The sequence below is a fragment of the Arachis ipaensis genome, chromosome B02 (genome assembly GCF_000816755.2).
Source record: "Arachis ipaensis cultivar K30076 chromosome B02, Araip1.1, whole genome shotgun sequence".
Classification (NCBI taxonomy): domain Eukaryota; kingdom Viridiplantae; phylum Streptophyta; class Magnoliopsida; order Fabales; family Fabaceae; genus Arachis; species Arachis ipaensis.
Genome location: NC_029786.2, coordinates 105914792 through 105919559, shown reverse-complemented (window position 1 = coordinate 105919559; position 4768 = coordinate 105914792). Strand labels below are relative to the sequence as shown.

At 28.9% G+C, this 4768-nt stretch overlaps 2 protein-coding genes and 1 long non-coding RNA gene across 8 annotated transcripts in view; 2 read left to right on the top strand and 1 right to left on the bottom strand.

Moving 5' to 3' along the window:
• LOC107626283 (putative disease resistance protein At3g14460) overlaps positions 1–1469 on the top strand; it is a 46912-nt gene extending 45443 nt beyond the window's left edge. The window contains exon 6 of the mRNA XM_021116585.1: positions 1244–1469. The gene's annotated coding sequence lies outside the window, so the exon portion shown is untranslated. The remainder of the gene's footprint in view (positions 1–1243) is intronic.
• The window catches only part of LOC110269094, an 11887-nt gene extending 9765 nt beyond the window's left edge, over positions 1–2122 (bottom strand). Inside the window, exon 1 of the long non-coding RNA XR_002358179.1 lies at positions 1661–2122. This is a non-coding gene — a long non-coding RNA (uncharacterized LOC110269094). The remainder of the gene's footprint in view (positions 1–1660) is intronic.
• The window catches only part of LOC107626282 (putative disease resistance RPP13-like protein 1), a 63668-nt gene that overhangs the window by 21688 nt on the left and 37212 nt on the right, over positions 1–4768 (top strand). Inside the window, exon 1 of one of the 6 annotated variants that reach the window (XR_002358168.1) lies at positions 1697–1816. The exons of 3 other annotated variants lie outside the window; for them this stretch is intronic. The gene's annotated coding sequence lies outside the window, so the exon portion shown is untranslated. Of the gene's footprint in view, positions 1–1696; positions 1817–4768 lie in introns of those variants that run through there. 2 more of the 6 variants (XR_002358170.1, XR_002358172.1) reach the window with 2 other exon arrangements.

Sequence of the window (4768 nt, the reverse complement as noted above, 5' to 3'; positions counted from 1 at the left end):
TCATAAGTGTCATAATTTAAAATTTTCTTTTGAATCTAACTATCAATTTTTTTTTTTTTTAGATCCCTTACTCATTTCCAAATCGAAAGTGAGCCTAACAAGTACAAAAACAACTACATACAAATCAAAAACTCAGAAGTCACAAAACATCATCACTACTCACTACTAACTACTACTAATAACAAAACTCAATCAATCAAATAACTTTGGAACACCACTTGCGAAGTCGTCATGTAAAAATAATAAGGTGAATTTTAATATCAAAAACACATAAAATATCATCCAAGGCGTATTGAATTGAAAAGAGATGTTGTCTAAGAGACAAATGATAATAATAATGAGACAAAAAGAGAAAGGTACTACAAAACTTGACAAAACATTATCGAGTTACTATTGAATAGAAAATTGAATCCTAACTATATCAATATGCAAGAATTTACTGCTTACGAATAATAATAATATCGATCAACACGCAATGATGACTTGAATAGAAATAACGAGAATAACAATTCAAAGGCAACAACCTATTCTAATAGCTAGATATAAAGAATTCAGCAACAATATCAGGTATCATAATAGAAAATAGAAAATTATATATTGTAAAAAAATTGTAACATATAAATACTCAGTAATACTAATTATAAAATAGCAACAACTTTGTTACAAGAGCATAGGTCTTTCAAACAACCGATCTTCCGTAATGAAATCCTAATTTGCAAAAAAAATCTTACCATAATAGTCTTTATATGTTGTGATTATCCTAAATTTCTAATAAAATTTCAAATTATTTTAATATTGATTCCCATTTATAAATTTAAAAGCAACAAAGTTCATAAGAATCTTATATTATCACATTAAAATAAATAATATATTTTCAATCCTAGTAAAAATTTAATTCAAAGTATCATTGTATAGCTCAAGTAAGTACATAATTTTAGGGTTAAGTATGATTTTGGTTCCTAAAGTAGAGGCCGAAAATTTATTTCGTCTCCGACTTTTTTTTACTACAAAATGGTCTTGAAGGTTTAACTTAGTTTTAAAACCGTCATTCAAACCAAAATACCTATTCCCCTTCTTCCCAAAAATCAAGCACAAGCACAAGCAGAAACAGAACGAGAAATAACAACAGCAATGAATCAACAATGAATCAACAATGTAATCAAGCAGGAGCAGGACAACAACAATAATAATGAATCAACAATGAATCAATAACCCTGAATTTTAATATGGCTTTTTTCTTTAGAATTGCTGAATCTGTGACTGGGACTTCCCTTCATTCAAGTTTCATGATCAACCATCTCTGGTTCCCACTTTGGGTTCTTCTCTGCACTTGGCTCAACGGTGGCAGAAGCATCCCCTAGCTCAAACCGCGACGACGCCTTTCTCTCTACTTGCGTTCTCATTTTTCCTCTCCTCAGTAGCAACGACAACGGCAGCAGCCCCTCGCCGGCGTCATCCTCCTCTCTTTCCTTTTCTTCATCCCATCTCTTTATTTCTCCTTTCGATCCTCTTTCTCTCTTCTGTTTTGTCTTATGTGCGTGGGGTGGGGGGTATATGTAAGAGAGTGAATGTTAGTGGGTTTAATTTGGGAAAATGGGGTTAGTAGGGTATGGTTTGGAAAAAAGAGGAGTAAGAGTATTTGAGCTTTGAGGGATTTTACACTCATCTATCATGAGATCCATGGTGCATGTAATAAGGTCCTTGAAATGGAAGTTTATTGGTTGCCTCCCTTCAATTTCTGAATCTATTCTAGTTTGTCAAGCCTGGAAGCTGAGACTATAAGGGGCTTTAAACTCCTGAACTCCCAAATGTTAAGGTATATTTTTAGTAATGAATTCACCATCTTTTTTCTAAGTAAATAAGGGAAGCTTCATTGATCTGGATTTAGTCATTAATATGGTTTATACCTTGTTGTCGTGGCTTTGTCACCAGCCACATTTTGTGGTTTCATCAACTTCCATGTACTTAGCATTTATTATCTACTATTAACAAGTTATTAAAATAGAGTTGTTGATTTTGCACCTTTGGTTCAGTTATTTTGAATTCAAATTTGTGGGGGAATATTAGATTCTTTTTCTTATTATTTTATTTTATTTTTTATGCTTTCATTTCATATATATATCATGGCAGATCAGTTCGGTAATGGCAAATGTTCCATCAATCACGTTCTTTCTAATGAGTGGTTTTTGTTGGTATTAGATCTATTTAATTGAATTTGGATGACAATATTATTTAAATGTGTAATAGATTTGTAATAAATTAATAATAATAAACCTCATCAGCAAATTAAATTTGTGGTTAAATTATAAGTTGAACTAATAATAATAGTTCCAATCTACAATTATTAAATCTCGTGATAGATTCCGTAAAACAAGTTATATTTTTAAGACAATGATTTTACTATTATTGCATTCAGCTTAGCTTATCCACTAACTATTGATATGAAGTCATGATATTAACTGAAAAAATTAGTTCCTAAATTAAACTTTAATAGTATATATTAGCAGCCGCCTAACTATCCCATTATTTGTCACACATGGTAAGTTCACAACTATTTCTTAATTTTTCTATGACTATTATTTTTCAATCTCATATCATATAATCAATATTTTTTTAATAGATGCTGCTAGCTATATCATGGACATTTGAGATAGTCATGGCGGCTCCAAAAATAATTTGATTAATTGTTGAGAGGATGAAATTAAAATAATCAAGGTTTATTAACGTGTTAGTTTAATTAATTTATTTGATCATATAATGGTTAACTCAATTAGATATAAAACTATTTACTCATCTAAAAATATAAAAATATACAAAACTAGTTATAATTAATTAAGAAGTCCAAAGACAAGTAACGGAAATTCTGAAAAATCTCTCTACCTATATGAGAAGTCATATATGCTTTTCAACAAACCTAAGCCTTTGATATTGCTTAACCTTGCACCACCGCTGCTTTAATTTTATGTTGAATCTTTATTGTTTCCCTCAAGTTCTAAAAGTAGACAGCTTCAAGTTTTGTTTGTGAAATTATTGAATGAGAGATAAAGGTGATTAAACTGAATAAACTCTATTATGTCTATTAAAAAAATGCTATATAACAATAACAACAACAATAATATTTGGAGATGAGATATTTCTTACTGCAAAACAAAACTTATAATTCTAAAATAATGCACACCACAACTGAGAGAAGCTATTGTCAGAAACAAGCATGGTGAATAAAAGTATATATTAAAATTCTAGTTGAAAATAAGTGGAAAATAATCATAAAAATAATACTAAATTGGCATAATATAATAGAATAATTTTATACTATATATTGAGATATTTGAAAATTTGCATATTTTATTGAAAAATAAAATCTAAACGTATTGATAAAATCCAATAAAAAATCAATATGAACTAATACAAGTTATACTAAGACATTGTCAAATCAGATCAATATGTATATTAATTAAAATATGATTACTTTTTAATAATATGATTGTCTCTGCTCCAGTGTGCCCATCTTTTTCTCCATTTTCTTTTTTATCATTGGAAACATTTATTTATTTTTTAATGTTTTTTGGACTGAGTATGTTTTATTTATTAAAAAGGTGCTACGTTAGGCCATGTTATTTGGATCCAGATGAAATTTAGGATTTTGTTTACTCTTTGATAGTTTGTGATAAGTCTTAATATTCTTAAATTTTGGATCTTGTCCATTCCATTTACAGCCCAAGTGTTTTCATTTCTTTACTTCATTTTTCTCCACTAGTTTGGGCCTTTGGGCTTTGGTCCCAACACACCATTTTTTTCATAGAAGTCAATATAATAGACTCCACTAATATATAGGCTTCCAAATACCAGGATTAGGGTTTTTTACCTACCACACTCCGCCTCTGAACTGGCCCTGTCTAGCTGATGCTCTCAAAAAACCCTAACTTCTCAGTTCTCAAACCTTCCAAAATGGAGTACATAAGGCTTCCAAATACCAAAAAGAGAGAAAAATATTGAGTAAAAAAAACCATTGATTGATGTTCAGAGTGCAGATTCCAAATTGTACGGAAATTACCGATAGTGACCTCAGACAAATATATATTGGTGCCATTTACCGTAAAGATGCATCTTTACAGATTTTTGTCTTTTATGGCAAAAAAGCGTCTCACTAAAAAGTGTTGCTTAAAGAAAAAGTGTTACCCTTAATTGTTAACTTGGCTCTGATACCAATTTTTACCATTTCTATCCAATTTTTTACTAGTCCTTGATGTATATTGTGACTTCATTTTTATAGTTTTCAATCTTGTTTTAGTTTATAATATTCTTTTTTGCATGGATTATTGTATATAAATTCTTTTATCTGTTTGTCTTTTTCTTTAATATAATTTCTCAAATCCTCAAAAACTTCTTTTATTTCTACACTTTCTGTTGTTTCTAAATACCTTCTTAATTTTTCGACTTCATTCTCCATTTTTTCTTTCAACAGTTTTAATTCTTTTAAGTCATAATATGGTTTTTCAGGCATTATAAATTTTTTAAATTTAATTCCAACTTGTTTATATTTTATTCTTATTTCTATCCTTTTTATTATAAGGTCATCAATTTCGATCTGAAGGTTATTTAATTCCCTTTTATACTCTTTTATTTTACTTTTTAATTTTTCCGCCCTTTTTCTTTTTATTTTATTTTCTGGTTTTTCAATCTTTTTATACTTCATTATTTATTTTAAAATTTCTGCAAACCTAAAAATAGTTTTGTTTAACATTATTTATTTTAGAATTTCTGCAAA